Source organism: Rhipicephalus microplus, chromosome X, assembly GCF_043290135.1.
Source record: "Rhipicephalus microplus isolate Deutch F79 chromosome X, USDA_Rmic, whole genome shotgun sequence".
Taxonomy (NCBI): domain Eukaryota; kingdom Metazoa; phylum Arthropoda; class Arachnida; order Ixodida; family Ixodidae; genus Rhipicephalus; species Rhipicephalus microplus.
Genome location: NC_134710.1, coordinates 500412309 through 500428726, shown reverse-complemented (window position 1 = coordinate 500428726; position 16418 = coordinate 500412309). Strand labels below are relative to the sequence as shown.

Genomic DNA, 16418 nt, shown 5'->3' with positions numbered 1-16418 from the left:
AAATAATTAAAATATGGCAGACACACTTGTGGTTGTGCATCTGCGATCCTTTTTACTCGGTCCTTACACGCATTGTGCATAAAAAAGGAGCACCCTCTGTCTCTTCATTGCGATGGGCCGACTTAGTTCTATGTGGCGTCGAGTGGCGCACTATGCCGTGAAGTTTCTTTCGCAGGTGCCTTGGTCGCAGGAGCAATCGGTGCCGGCGGAGCCACGGGCCGTACGACGCCGACGGCTGGCCCCGGTGGACCAAGGCGGTGACGAGAAAACCTTGTGCGATAAGATTAATGTTAACGCGGTTTCTTTTCTCTTTGAGCTTTATGACTGCACCTGGGCAATTACGTGCGCCTACGACCAGGCACGCACTTTATCTCTACAAAGGCCGGTTCTGCGAGCGAGCTGCTGCTGCTTCAAGATCCCAGAAAACTAGTTCTTTGGCGCAGAAGAATCGGGAGAAGAATCGAGACCGTGAGTGAGCCTCTTCTTATTTTTCCTCGGTTCTTTTACGTGGCTGGTGGAGAGAGCAGATACTTGAAGGAACCTAGGCTCATGCGTGCCGCCTTAGATGAAAAAGAAACAGTTCAGGCATTGTTTCTGAGTGCAGGATATTCACACAGATACAATTATTTGGCTGCAAAGTTGTAGCAGTGCTCCCTCTCTCCTTGTCGGGCTCCTGGCCCTGCTGCGATAATACAGCTGCCGTACTTATGATAAGCGCATAACCAGCTTGACCCAAGCATTCGCTCCATCACATGTCTACCGAGGTTACAGATACACTTCCGCGTGGCGATATAACGCGAAATGTTTAAAGCCCATGCTCCACAGTGGCTCTTGAGACTAATGAGCCGCGTTGCATTAAGAGAAAAAAAACAAATAAGCTTCCTTATTGGGCTATCAGCTCGAATCGAATACTTTCAGGTTTTCTCAGGCTGTTGTGGCCTCTTGCATTACATCGCCTTTCTAATGTACGAGAACGAGCAACAATTGTGACCATCCTCGTTCATGTACGTTTTAGATCTGGTTAATGATTTTCATGACGACTTCCCACCTGTTCAACGAAGGAGCGAGAAAAAGCCACAAAAGAGTTTTTTTCTAGACTCTAAACATCTAAGAAATTCAGTCCAGAGATGAGTCTTCTAAGGAACGCCTTGAACGATACTACTCGTTCTAAGTTCCATTTATATAATGGTACCCTTAAATTTATGTAAAAGCGACTCTAACGTGAAACATTGAATCAGAGTAGAGTGATTATTGGCATTATAAATAATATGTTATAGTTAATTTCACCTTCATGATCGCCTTACTACGTTGGAATTGATAAAATCAATTTCAACGTTACTTATTTAAACGTAGCGCAAAAAAAAAACCAAGGGGGAACACAAATACAGAGCTGTGCGTGTTATCCCATTGGTGTCATTTGTGCTACGTTTATTAATGCAATATTACCAACTCACCCAGCAAGACACCATTCTCAAGTTTGAAATCTTTTTTTTAAGTTCATGCTAGAAGCTACGCATGTAGTTTTCAGCATGAACTACACAGCTTTCAAAATGTTATGTTTATACTTCTACCGCACTGGCTCAACGAAATTTTTTTTTTGCAAACTGCGTATGCAGAGTCTCTAGCCTCTCTTATGGCAACGCCATTCCTTTTTACAAATTGTCACCCACGTAGGACACAGTAGACACCGTCAAAATCCTTGGCGTTATGGTGACTGGTGGGGGAACTTCAAGGTGGCGTTGCCACTCGCTTATTCTTTTCGTGCTTTCTCGCCCACAGAACTTCTTCTCTCAGCAAGTGTGCTGTTTTTAGTATCGTGAAGTAGTGATTTATTAACACTATAAAAACATTGGGAAGTGATACATGAGAGCTTGTACATTGTGGTTTTCCTAACGAACCATTTGACATCGATGCACCCGCCTTGGCGCCTAATGGCACATGTTTATGGTGACTACTGCCAGACATGATCATGATTTAGGCGTTGTGGTAGCTTAACTTGCTAACATATACCAGGACCCAGCGTATCGGGAATCCCGTGCAAAGATGGCATAAACAAGCATGTAATAAACAATGATAATTCGTAAGTAGTTCTTCAAAACGTCGTCCATGAAGGAGAAAATTGCAGGGTAAGCGCTACCGAGTAACAGGCTGCCGTAGTGAATGCCCATAGGTACGATACCACACCTCATTGCTCGCTATGCCCGTGCATACAGAAGTGTGGTAGTGTAGGTTCATGCTCATGCATTTACTCTCACACTGCGTTTCATTTACGCTGGAGAAAGACGTTCATAGCTTCAACTGCGAACTGTGCAGGCCATTCACGTGCCGGATACCTCAGTTATGGTGGCGCCATACCGTTCTCTCGCTCCGCCAACGCAAGACATTCGCCTGTCCACAACTGTCCTTTCTGCGGTGCTTATTCCCGCATTTTTATTAGTCTGTGCTCTCGCACTCGAAGCAGCAAACAGCAAACACAGTTGGTGCATGTGGAAGCTGCACTACTCCGGCAATGAGCCATTACCCGCTAACAGAAACTGAAAGGCGAAGAAGGTAACTGCGTCTATGGTGGCTCCCCGATTCCAGCACGGCCAGTGTTTATCGCTGGTATCGCCTCCGAAACCTCGAGTCTCGAAGGCCATTCCTTAACTGCTACACTTCCGAGTAATTTCCTCTGAGCGCTAGTGAAGGCCAAACCCAAGTACGCTGCCCGAGCGCGAGCACCCGGCTATTCCCGCACGCTTGGAATGAGCGTGCGCCGGCGCACTCTAGCGAGCTAATAATGTGGGTTAAAAGCGCCAATCCTTGTGACTATAGTGCCCAAGGTACGCTCACTGACGCACTGCTGTTGATGGTGGTAGAAAGGCACCTAATTTCTCTGACCGGGCTGCAGAAATTAGGTGCCTTTCTCCTTTTCTAACCACTGCCACCACCATCAGTAGCGCATCGGAGAGCGTACCTGAGGCGCTACTCACGAGGAATGGCGGTTTTCCCCCACATTATTAGCTCGCGGGTAGAGGTGTGCACCGACTGGTCGGCGCGCCGCCGCCGAGAGTTTTCGCCGACCACCGCCGCCGCCGCCGCCGCCGACGACGACGTTTTTCATCGGCGCAATCGGTGCGCCATTTATACGCCAGTACTGACTTTTCACAGATTTGTCATTTTTTGGTCTTGGTTTATAGCTTAGTTTCACATTTTATGTAGCCAGTAAAAACCAGGCTTCTTAGTTTTCATCCAGCTTCAGAGACCGAGAGTACCACTATGAACAGCGGCACAAATTCGGCTGCTGCTGCATGAAATGACATATTGAACAAATTGACAAAAATAAAGGTAACAGTTGCAGTAAAGCATATACACTGCCATCTTGGGCTTAAAAGCAATTTTCGCTGGTTGTATACGTCGTAATTAGCAATGATTATGGTCATACGACGTTGAATGTACTGGCCCAGCGTTTTCATGCGTGCGAGTTCACCATAGCACTATGCGAATATTCATACGGATGAAAAACGGCATCATTATTAGTGCAAGATGGCAGCCTATAACCGTGCCCGAAACAGGCCGTAAACACAGAAGAAATGAAGTGGTAGCAGTGCAGCGCAAATGCAGCGCATTAGATGAAGAACTACACAAAGTCCCGAAGGATGAAATTCAAAGGAAGAAGTTTAATGAAGATTAAAAGCGTCAAGACATAATACATGCTCGAACCTACTCAGGGTATATTATCACCTGTCCATGGTGTTAAAGTTTATAATTTTGAAGGATGCCACTTGTATGCGGCGTCTGAGCATGCTGCAGAAAACATTCACCATCTGTTTTATTCTTTACCTTTTCTATTTGTACCAGCCTTTTAAGACACAGGATATCCGGAATGAAGATGCCAGGGTAGTTAGATGGCAAGAGAGAGAAAGGAAGGTTGGGGAATTAACCATATCTTGGCATGCGGTTTGCTGCCTAGCACTGGGGGTGGGGAAATAGGGGCAAGAAAGGGGGTGTAGAGAGGCAGAAAAGAAAACGCATGTGCACTCAGGAGTAGGATGGCAAACTTAACAGAGGATTTATAACATTCTGTAAAGACAGGGCGAGAGATCTCTTGCGAATGAGCTGGCTCGCTCACTATAAAGTGTACGTTTTGACTAAATCAGGGAATGGGTCCAGAATGCGTTGTTGAATCACGGGGGACACACACCATTTCTGACGGTGCCGCTCACACTCGCTCCAGTCAAGGTCTTTGATTGGGGCGTGGCCACCACACTGCACTTGTGACACCAAGAAACCATTGTGGTCATCTCGTCAAACGTCTTATGGTGTCGAAATGCCACCTCACTTCCCGGCTATGATGGACAATACACGGCGGACAGCAGGCTGGCAGCCCTTCGGTGACTTGTTTGATGAACAAAGAACGTGGCTCTCCCCCGTCGGCCCAGGCGCCGTGCGTAACAACGGCTATTCCGTGGTGAGGAGAGGCGTAATAAGCTTGTCTGAGGCCACCAGCTTTAAAAAGAACAAAACGAAACCTAAAAAGACTTGCCAGTAGAAAGTTTATAAAGGACGGCTGGATTCGTCAATAATGCGAGGCAGACATTTGAGCGACTTGTCATATATGACACAGTCCAGCAAACAGGCTTTCATCAAGTAACTTTAACGGACCTTCTGGCACTGGGAGAGGTGAAGAATGATTGTTGCTGACAGATGTACATCTGTTGCGAAGGTAATGTTCAAAATCAACGGAATAAATCTTAACATTATATTCAGGTCCTAATAAAAAAGTAAGTCAAGTTAGAAAGCTCCTCAGGTGGCCAAGTAATCAGTTACTTCACCATACTTGATGGAGGAGTAATTTTCAAATAAGTAATGCAACCGCTGCCTGATTGACATTAAATGACGTGACCGTATCTACGATGTGTCGTCGCTATAAAAAACTGGAACGTTATATGCGTACACAAGTGAGCGAATGCAGCGGAGAACGAATATGTCACGTAATAAAAGCAATGTGATGTTGCACATTTTCGCTTGTACAACTCCGTGCCCTTTCGCTTGCTCGTGGTGTATTCGAAGAAGCTAGCCAGGTTTCAGGTAGAAGTCGAGCAGAGTAGCCGAGGCTGATAAGAGCAACATTTATATACACAATTTACACACTAAAGGTAGCATCATGGAAACTTGATGGGAGCTTCTAATAGCTGGTTCAGAGCGTCTTGGTGCTCGTGTTTTAAGCCCTGGTCTTCCTAAAATTCTCTGCAGTAGAAAACAATAGACGGTTTGCAATGATCTGCAAGGCAGCTTTTTTGTAAGGTTATTTTTCCAACCAAAAACTCTCCTTCACAGACTGCTTTTCTCGCTCATTTTTTTTGCCATTCCCCTTTTTTAGATCGTGTTGTGCTCGCGTGCCTTCGCAGGAATTTTATATATAAGTAGTTATAACAAAAGAAAAGAAAAGAAAAGTGCCGACCCGTAACAGTCTCTCCTTACAAGGACACCTCAACAGGTCAGCACCAGAATGGGGTATGGGGAACAAAAGATATAGGAAGGGAAAGATTGGAAAAGAGAAAAAAAAAGAGAGGCGAGGGTCATTCGTTCTGCTTTCCGCAACGGACTCACAAGCCCCCACGCGCCATGCGCAGCTGACTAGGAAATCTCCCAAGGGCCGGAGAGGTATCGTCATCGAGAGGAGGACAACGGTTTGATTGTCACGTCGTACAAAGCGTGTGAAGCACTCGCCGAAGCACGTAATCTCTGTACGGAAAAAATTGTGGTCAGTAGCACTCACTATTACGAGTCCAGTGGACATTGATGAAGAGGCACTTATGTTTCTTCAAGTGACAAGTGCTCAAATAGCGCAGAAGTATTGAGGAAAGTGATGAGGGCAGCTTGCGCGCGCTTCACTAGGCATGCGTACGTACGGGGAAAAAGAATCACATCAACAGTGCTGGTGGAGAGTCCCAGTTTGCTGTAAGCATCGAAGAGTGATCTGCGCGCGTCCGAATACTCCTCACACTCGAAGATAATGTGATGGAGTGTTTCGGGCTGTGGGCAATGACGGCAGTTTAGGTCTCCCCGTCCCAACTGTCTGTGAACCCGTTCCGCCGTGCGGTAGCAGCCGATGCGCAGGCGGAGAAGGAGGGCACGCTCCTCTCTCGATAATCCAGTTTTCGGGAGTGGGCGTGGTGGCTGCGCTGCCGCAACTCGTGGGTCCGGGTGGCGAGTGGTGACGGAGCACCGTGTGCGAAGCCGTGCTACGTCGAATGTGCTCACCGCTGTAGTCACAGGGGTTCCCGGAGAGTGTGCTTCTTTGGGCAGCTCGTCGGCCGCTTTGTTCTCGGATATTTCAACGTGCGCCGGTATCCATTGGAGCACAAGATCACACCCTACGTCCTGCACTGCTTCGAGCTTTCGCGCGATGCGCGTGGCAACCGGAGGTCTACGGACGTCCTGCGAGAGTAGTTGGAGAGCAGCACGTAGGTCCGAGAGAACGGCAGCCGACGGAACTCTCAGCTGAATGAGGGCATCGGCGGCGAGGTCAAGCGCGGCGAGTTCGACTATCGTCGACGATGCCTCGCAGGCGAGGCGGCACTGATTGTGAAGCTTCAGCGAAGGCACCACACACGCAGCCACGGCACAACCATCGTTCAACACTGAACCATCAGTAAAGAAGAGGAGTCGTTCCGCGAGAAGTTCGTCAAAAGTGGCAGCAGTTTCGTGCCGAAGCGCACACACTGGCGTCATCCGCTTGCTTGCCACTCCCGGTAACCGTGTCCGAGTCTTGAGAGGGCGATGGTTGCAGGGCGGGGCACTATAGTCATTCACATCCGGTGAGCTCGGGACGAGGGCGTAGAATGCCGTAGCGCATTGCCACATCCGTGAGTGCAGTAGTGAGGAGAGCCAGAATACCAGCTGCTGTCCGTGGCGCGAGGGTTTCATACGCTCTATGGGATTTAGCGCTCGAATATCGGCCCGGAGTGACAGTGGCATGTCTCCGGCCTCAGTGAGTGGTGGGCCGATTTGAGATGATCTGGGCAAGCTGGAAAACTGGCGAATCGCGACAAGATGCGCTGCGTCCAGTGTGTCCCAGCTGGAAAGCGTAAGCGCTGCGAGAGGAAGGCCGAGCAAAATGCGCGCCGCAGCCATTCCGTTGTAGATGCGGAGAGCTAGGGATGGTGTGCATCCATTGCCCCGAGCAAGGAGCGCTCGAGCGGCGGAGGCGACCCTTCGCACGTTTCGAAGCTGGTCGCTGACCGCTGGTGACTAGTTGAGGCGTTGGTCCAGCTGAACTCTGAGGTAGGTCACTCGCCTCTTCTAAGGAAGGGAATTGTTTGGAGAGTGAACTTGGGTGTTTAGCGCTGGGCGCCATAACTGGGGTGCCGCAGCATCCTCTCCGTCTTCGCCGGTGAAAGCGTCATCCCCCTGCCCGTGATGAACGCGTCAATAGAATCCAGGACGGTTTGGACACTGGTGCGAATACACCGGCCACTGGGCATAGGTCCCATCGCGAACACCGTAATGTCGTCCGCGTAGACCGCCACGCACACATCACAGGGAAGAGCACGGGGAATGTAATTGTCGATGTCAGCCAGGGCGAGATTGAACAAGAAGGCGCTGAGTACACTGCCCTACGGAACACCGACACTCACAGGACGCGGCTCACTAAGCACTCAACCGACGCGCTCGCGCATGGTTCTGCCGCCGAGGAAGAAAGCGATGTACGTAAAGAGGAGATCGGTCACTCCGAGATCACGCACCGCGTTCAGGATGGTGGGGTGTGGCAGGGAGTCGAATGCTGCCTTGATGTCTAACTGGATCAGGTACCCGGCCTCTCCTTTGTGCTGTGCCTCCTCAAGCGTTGCGATGACGTCGGCAAGGGCGTCGGCAGTAGCATGCGAACGGCGGAAGCCACACTGCGAAGGCGAGAAAACATCCTGTGCCTCGGCAATTTATTCAAGTCTCCTCAGTGCCATGGCCTCGAAGAGCTTGCCCTCTGCGGAGGTAAGGGAAACAGGGCGATAGGACGCTGGCCCCGAGGCGGGTTTGCCATTCTTGAGCACGGGTATGACGATGGCTTCGCGCCACTTCTGCGGCACTATCCCCGTGCGCCACACGTCGTTGTAGGTGGCCAAGAGCACTGGGAGCTGGGACTGATCGATGTTGCGAAGCATCTGGTATGTCACGCCATCAGCGCCTGGCGCTGAGCGCCGTTTGCGCGACGCCAAAGCCAGGCGCAACTCCCCGAGAGTGAGGAGGAGGAGAGGAGGAATAAGTGAGGAAGGACAGGGAGGTTAGCCAGTTCTCAGAAGGGCTGGCTACCCTGTACTGGGGAAGGGGTTAAGGGGCTAAGGGGGATAAACGATGAGAAAAAAGAGACGTAAAAAAGGAGAGAGAAGGTCATCAGACGATCCACGACGCTGCTTACAGTCTGTCTCTAAGACCACTTGGCCGCAGAAAGCGAAACAGCGCTCTCAATGCCTTGCGTGCAGAGGACGGTCTCGGCCATTGTCCTAATACCCTTTCTTCCGACAATTGGCGATTGTCTATTCTATCTAGAGCTTTCCACAGTTGTTTTCTTGGCACGCTGAAGCGAGGACACTCGCAGAGAAGATGGGAGAAAGTCTCTGCGCAGCCACAGTTGTCACATGTCGGGCTGCTGGCCATTCCGATTTGAAACGAATAAGCATTCGTAAAGGCCACCCCAATCCACAGACGGCACAAAAGTGTCTCCTCTGCTCTGGTTATTCCTGATGGACGACGGAGCTGTAGGTGTGGGTCCAAATGACAAAAGCGGACGTTGGTGAATGCCGGTGAATTCCACTGAGCGAGTGTGAGTTCTCGTGCAAGTGATCGAAGCCTTGCAGCGGCGTCCGTTCTTGATTATGGTATAGCTGCACAAGGGGCATAATCATGAGCAGATCAGGCTGCTTCATCTGCACGGTCGTTTTCATCAATGCTGCAGTGGCCTGGTATTCATTGATACGCTACGTCATGTTGTTTATCTATAGCCCGGTAGTCGTAAAAAAGCAATTAGTTGTTCGTGTGGTTCATGACGATATGGCGAGGCAATGCCCTGGAGGGCTGCTTTGGAGTCGGAGAAGATTGACCATGTCTTCTGCGGCTCTTCAACTAGGAACTTCAGAGCGGCGCGAATGGCGGCGAGTTCTGCCGCCGTGGATGATGCAGGATGTGAGGCCCTGAACTTTATCGTGATGAATTTCTCCAGAATTACCACTGCACCTGTTGAACTTGTTGAAGTGACCGACCATCCGTGTAAATCTGAATGCGTCCACTGCGTTTCTCATGCAGAAACAGTAATGTTGTTTGTTTTAGGGCCAAATTTGACAAATTTTTCTTCTTTTGCATTCCGGGGATGATTATCAGGGCTTCCAGTGGATGTAGACACCACAATGGTAATGACGGTCTTGCTGCGTGCGTGAAGTTCGTGGGAATCACCGTGCGATGTGGGGCAATAAGAGAGCAGAACGCAGAGCGGGGCCTGGAAGTTGGAAGGGAGGCGAGGTGATGCGATTGAATTTGAAAGTGAAATCTTCAGTGCATAAAGCACGTACTTGATTGCGCATGCTGGTGGTGAGAAAAAAGTGGCGAGGTTTGTACTACTCTCGGCGATGGTGCAGCGGGAGTTGGGGAACCTCGGGCAAGCTTTCAGGAGCGCTGAGGCGGAGGGTGTCAGCCAGTAGCTCGGCCAATCGCTGGTAAGTGAGACAATGTGCCACAGCAATGGCGAGGACTGGGAAACGTTAATGAACGGGGCAGAGGACGGCACTGAATATCCTCCATGCACGCGCGGAGCGTCGCGGATCGTCCAGCGTGACGCATAGACTGTCCCAGGAGCAGTCGCGTCTTTGCCGTGCGTGTTGGCGACACACGGCGTCAAGGCGATTATAAAGTGTCCGGTGCTCCTTGCGGTCGCTTTTTGTCGCACGGCGCTGGAGCCTCCAGGGAGCCGCGCGTAAATTAAGAAGTTTTATGTCCGGAGCGGGTGTTCCCACTGGCACTGTGCACTTGCGCGAGGCCGCTTCGACGCAGCGGGCGACGTGCGAGAAGCAGGCATTACCGGAAGATGGGGAGGCAGCCGAGAGTTGCCGAAAACGTGGCCAGTCAGTGACAGTGTATGTTCGTGTATCCGCGCGGCACCGATCAAGTGGCTCTAGGTGGAGGGGGTAATGATCTGAACCCCACGTGTCTGCCTCCCTCTTCCATTCGTACCGGCAATGGTCACTCGCAAATGAGAGGTCTATGAAGAATTTGGAGAGGTGACATTTTGTTGTACTCGCGTGTTCACGTGCATTCGCTGGAATTCAAAGAGGTAAAAAGGCACAATGAGGAAGAAAATCAGCCTGTGAATGATAGTTTTTGGTTGCAAAATAAACCTTCCAGGAAAGCCGCCTTGCAGATCACTGTAGACAGACAGACTGCATGTCCATTTAGTCCAGGGCAGTCCGAAGAAATTGTCGTCTTCATCTCCATCCCCCGATTGGTGGGGGTAGTTGTTAGAAGAAGGCGCCTGATTTCTGCAGTCCTGCAGGAAGCACGGCGCCGCGAATAAGTATTAAAAAACGAGAGAGGGAAAAAGACAGAGAAAGTCAAACATTGCCTTCTTTTCTACCCAGGAAAGGGAGAGGATGCAGGCTCAGTTCATCACACGGCGAGAGAGAAACACAACGTAGGTCATAATGCAATAATACGCACAACACAGCACAGTGCAGTAACATTGCATCGCACGTGCAGAATAGGGTCTACAGTGCTAGGCAGGCCAGGGCTTGTGAGAATGGAAGACTTGAAAGCACCACAGAGTGTGGGAAACATACCTGACGATGGATCCCAACCTCTCGGCTAATTGTTCAGCGCATCTTGTGGCCCGCCGAACAAATCAAGCAGCCTCAATTTCCAACAGCTCTTCCTAGGCCATCAGTCAGTCAGGCGTGTCCAAAGAGTTTTTGACGAGGGGAGCCAACAGCCCTAAAGAATTCGAAGTATGACTTTCGTGTTGTCGCCACTTTTGGCCCACCTCGATAGCGTTGTTCAGGAACAAATCAAGGTAGGCTTAGCTGAAATCGTCTCCCGCGTCCAAGCGGCACCGAGCCAAGGAGGCCGATCTTAACATCTTCTACAGACACACGCACACAAGCACGCTCAGTTTCACTGCGAGAGGGAATCGGTAGTGGTCGCAATTACGTACGCAACGTGCATCTGCTATAAAAAGGCGTGCAGTTTATGCCATAGCTTCTTTTCATTGAAAGTTTTGTAATTCTAGTATACTTTCATTATATAGCTAAGGTATGGGGCGGTTGTTTGTCGCATACATTTGGGTTAAAGTACTACAATTATTTGTTCGCCAAGCATTACTTCTGGAATTGATACTCCTGAATGATGCGACAAGAAAAAGAAATTGCTCCAACATTTTTTCATACTAAGTGCGCATGTGGGAGTACTTGTCCTCTGTCATTTTCCATGGTTCATGAATGTTAAGCCCCGCTGCCGCTTCTATATAATGGTGTACAATAAGCTGTATCAACGCATTGACAGGATTTCCTACACGCTACCAAGCATTCGATCACCAGACATTTTCTCTCCAGCATATTTGGAATAAAAGAAGCGACATATTTTTGCTGAAAACCTGGTTTATGCATTGGGGCCTGGTGCACAGACGCTGCACACTACAACTCTCGACCATCGCGAACGTGAAGACGGCAAGTAAAAGCCTTTATGCTATTGTCTGTACGGCTGGTGTAACAAAACCCTCATGTCTTGAGGGCGTTGGGTTAAACCATGCAATTTACCCATTGCTATTTTTCATCATAACGTTTGTCTATTCACTGAGTGGTGCCATGTGGAGCACGCGGCAGTAGTGCCGATGTGCTTTTTGATGCTGGTACAAAACGAAAAGCAGCTTGTATCTCTTCAATGAGTCCTTCAGTTAAACCTATTCTAAGGGGCTGCCTAGAAGACTATACGCGTGTCGCAGTTGGAAAAGAAAAGCGCGTTGTAAGAGACAACATCTGCTAATTGAAGGAGTTGTAGACCATCACCATCTAGACTGTGGTGTTCTGCAGAAATATGTTTAGCCAATGACGCGCCACATTAGGTTCTAAATTTAACATTGATGTGTCCAGAGAGCAATACGCTAGCAGCGCATTTGCTAGCAGCTTGTCCTGTGTACCAACAGTAAGTTTAAAAAAAACTTTTTTCGTTTTTAGTGAGTTAAATAATTTTGTATTGGCGTTATGTCGATCTCAGTTCTTGCATGTGTTTATATGAAGGTTTATACCTTAAGCAATGGATTCTAGCATTAAGTGCAAGCTGGTGGACGCCGAGAAATATCTAGACAGCACATCCAGCTCTCTAAGTACTTATTCAAATTATTTCCGTGCAAGTATTTGCTTTAGTCAAAGAGGAATTCGAATAGTTTTAGAGTGCACCACGTGGACCTCTCGTGACACTGTGAAAGGATACCGATGTGTAAAGCACCTCGTTCATTTCACCCAAAGAGTTATGAATTGATATAGCACAATGAGCAAAGAATCCACGAAAATAAAAAATGTGTGCTTCGCGGCGGATGAGTTGCAATTATAAATCAACACATGATTACTGGTTAATTAAACATGGTCCCTCATATACCATTCATTTAGTTCGTAACTGTGACTTCTTTGCAATGCAACATTTTTTTTATCTTCATGAATTTTTCGCTTTAGTCGCACAGGTTGGTATCACTTCCCGGTAAGCGGAGAGCTACTCGTGTTTTATATGCACCTGTGTAGAGTTCGCATTTTTCGTTTACTAAAGTTATAATAATGTGGCACTCGAAAAGCCGAAAATAGAAATGACGAACTATTGGATTGCTGAAATTTAGAACACCTAAAAATCAAAAAGTCGATTATACAAGATCCCGAAAGTGTAAATTGTCAAAAAATCAAAACACCTAACTATGAAAACGGCGAATTATCAAAATGCCTGCGTCACCTAGCTATACTGGAAGATAAAGTACCTCAATAATTAGAGGTTACGCCAGCACACTCTTTCACCCTCATTTCCAGTTGTCCCTTCACATTTATCTCAAGCCTTCATACAAATAGCAAACTATATACTTTTCCACCTCCAATCGCACATCAGAGTGATTTTTTGCTTATCGCAAACAGCCTGTGTGCAATTCGTTGTCGAAAACTTGAATCGTCGTCATTGTTCGGGTTGCCCAGGGCAGCATCAAGCGATTTTGCGTAACCCTTGATTCTTTCTCTGTAAGCGGCGGAATTGTCACTCCCTTGACGATGTCTTCGAGTCTGATTTGCTTCCTCTTCATGGTAGCAATAGGCCAAAAGTGCATAGCTGTCGTAAATACATTTCTTCGAAATTGCCATGCGAGTACCTTCTACAGGAAGGTTGGTAGTCACTGTGGCGTTGCAGTCTGCTCACATCTCGCACCTACAATAGTGCCTAGAACACACCTTTTTGTCAAACACATAAAATAACCACAATTGTAACAAAGTATTGGTTTTTCTTTTTGGTAACACAACCCGCCAGATTTTTGCCCATTTCCCTCCGGATCTGGGGTATTTGCGTGCATGGTTCAAGGGATTTTCTTCAATACGTCTTTTCGGCATTTTGATTTTTCCACCATTTGTTGTTTAAGGTGTTTGGATTTTCTGGCATTTAAAATTTTCAACTTTCTAACATTCGTGTTTTTAAGAATACGGTGTCTTGATTTTCGGCATTTTGATAGGAACCCAAGCTAATAAATATTCTCTAATAAATCACTTCAACTAGCCTGAACAAAGCTGATTATGTTCTCTATGTTCTCGCTTTCACGCAGCTTGTAACTCATGCTAGGATCCATTGTTACAGGGTATGAACACATGCAAGCACACAGATAAAATACATAGGCCGAAGATAACTAGTGAAAATTTTTCTAACCTAAAACAAAAAGTAAACAATAACTTTCAGTCAGTACGCAATAAAAATTCCTAATTAATGGACTGTTCAGTATATTTTTACTTGAACCACGTCAATGTTAAACACACCAACGCTTATGAGCAAAAAAAATCTTTTTTAGCAAAGTTTGTTGCCAGTTGTCCACACTATTTTCCATTACGTATGCTTAAAATTATTTTTTGCCTACAGGAAAAGTACTTGACAGTTCGTTAATACAATCTATTTCATTTCAGTATTATCTGAGTATGGGAAAAATCTCCAATATGGTCTGTATTTCTCTTCCTTAAAGCAGCAATAAACACTTGAGAAAGGGGTCGTAAAAATTATTTTAAATTAAAAGGACACCCTGGTTCAATTGGGAAAAGTTTTCTCTATTTTACTTTAGGAATGAGTTAGTGAAAATTTTATGGATAACGCTGAACTGATTTTTTGGCAATACAATTTACGAGCCATCTTTCCGAAAACATTTCGCATGCATCTTATGGTACTGAAAAAATGTATGTCCAGAAACATTTCAGAGGAAAACCCTTTTCTCTATAAATGGATGATCCTCAAGTTTTAAAGCTAATCTCTAATGGTCGAGCGCCAAGATTTGGGGTGATGGCGTAAAATAGCCCAGTGATAACACTTGCCACATAAAGCTGCTTGGTTGGTCTAAATTGAGGTATAAAGTTAATTTTCACTTGGAGCCCCACGTGGTGTAAATGCGTCTCAATGTGGACCCCAATTACGATTTCCTTAAGCCCGTGTTTTTTTTCACAAAATCGAAAAAAAAAAACTTTGGTCATCTAAAAATATAGGCATGATATACCCTTCCCAGAGCAAGCATTTTCTTACTCAGGTATTTATGCATAGCGCAATAACACAAAGAAATAAATCAGGGGCAGCGTCAGGATTATTTTACTGGTGGGGCACCCATGATAAGGGAGTTGCTGAATGATGGGGAGGGAGGCAGGGAACTTAGCCATTGTGTTGTGTCTATGTTCCCTCTTGGGGGGGGGGGGGTGATGGAGGGGGGCGAGTGAAAATTGATCGGAGGGGGGGGGGGGAGCTCCAGCTCCCTCGTACCCACCCCTTGCGCTGCTACCTGGAAGAAGTTCAAACAGAATATTTCATCAAGATTTCTGGATGCTTGTATGACAGAAAATACCAGGAATATTGTTCAGCTTTTAACACCTAAACAAAAGATTTTGCCTAACATGAAAACAGAATTTGCCATTAAACTAGCAAGGTTATAGTAAATTTCGCAAGCAACACTCGGACTACACTGTGCAGAATATGAAAAGAGTGCACGTACGACGTAGATTGGCAGAATAATTGGAACTCACTCAGACTAACTCAATAATCATATATAAATATTTTGCTTTGGACTCACTTGGACTGAGACTAACGAAATTTCTCTTTAATTAAACTCACTCAGACTCACCGATGTTTTTTTTCAGCCGGATCCACTAATAATTTCCTCAAATATACCCACTGATACTCAGACTCATCAAAACGTTCCCTCACCGGACTCACTCGGACGGAAACTCACCAAAATAAAATGAAAATATAACTTTGGCAGACTCAGACTCACCAAAATTTCCCTGAAAAGGACTCGCTCGGACTCACAGCCTTCCCAAATATTACTAAAACAGATGCACTAACACTTAAATTGAGCGATATTCGACTTGGTCCGGCTCATACAATAAACGTCCAAGGAGCACCATTCAAAAACACATTCGAAAGAATTGCAATTACGAAGCAGCGTGTATACATATATATATATATATATATATATATATATATATATATATATATATATATATATATATATATATATATATATATATATATATATATATATATATATATATATATATAATTATTAAGATATACCAGACAATAATGCCAAGGAAAGGATAGGGGAAGAAATTAGACCAAACTGTAATGTAAATATGAAAAAAAGTAGGTGAAAAGATAACTTGCCGTGGGCAGGATCTGAACTTCCCACGGCAAGTTATCTTTTCATCCACTTTTCTTCATAATTACATTGCAATTTGCTCTGATTTTTTCCCCTATACTTTCCTTGGCATTGTTGTCTGTTAGATCTCATTATTAATGTGTAAAAACACAGAAAAACGAGCGCTTAGGTATGCACTTGTTTCCTTATGCATATATATATATATATATATATATATATATATATATTGACGACGCTATTGACGCCGTACGAAAAGCGAGGTTCTTTTCGTCGCTAGATTTAAAAGCAGGGTATTGGCAGATCAACGTGGCTGAAGAAGATAAGTTTAAGACGGCCTTCCGAACACCATCTGGCTTGTACGAGTTTAATCGGATGCCGTTCGGTCTGCGAACTGCTCCAAGCACCTTTCAGCGTGCCATGAACACAGTGTTAGGCACACTGATAGACCGTGCCTGCGTCGTGTACCTCGATGACGTTCTAGTCATCGGGGAAACAGAAAAACAACATCTACAAAATCTCGACACGGTTCTGC

The 16418-nt window shown here is 46.6% G+C and overlaps 1 protein-coding gene across 1 annotated transcript in view; it reads left to right on the top strand.

The window, feature by feature from the left end:
• The first annotated feature begins 354 nt into the window (after positions 1-354).
• The window catches only part of LOC119160767 (organic cation transporter protein), a 718234-nt gene continuing 702170 nt past the window's right edge, over positions 355-16418 (top strand). Inside the window, exon 1 of the mRNA XM_075880997.1 lies at positions 355-468. The gene's annotated coding sequence lies outside the window, so the exon portion shown is untranslated. The remainder of the gene's footprint in view (positions 469-16418) is intronic.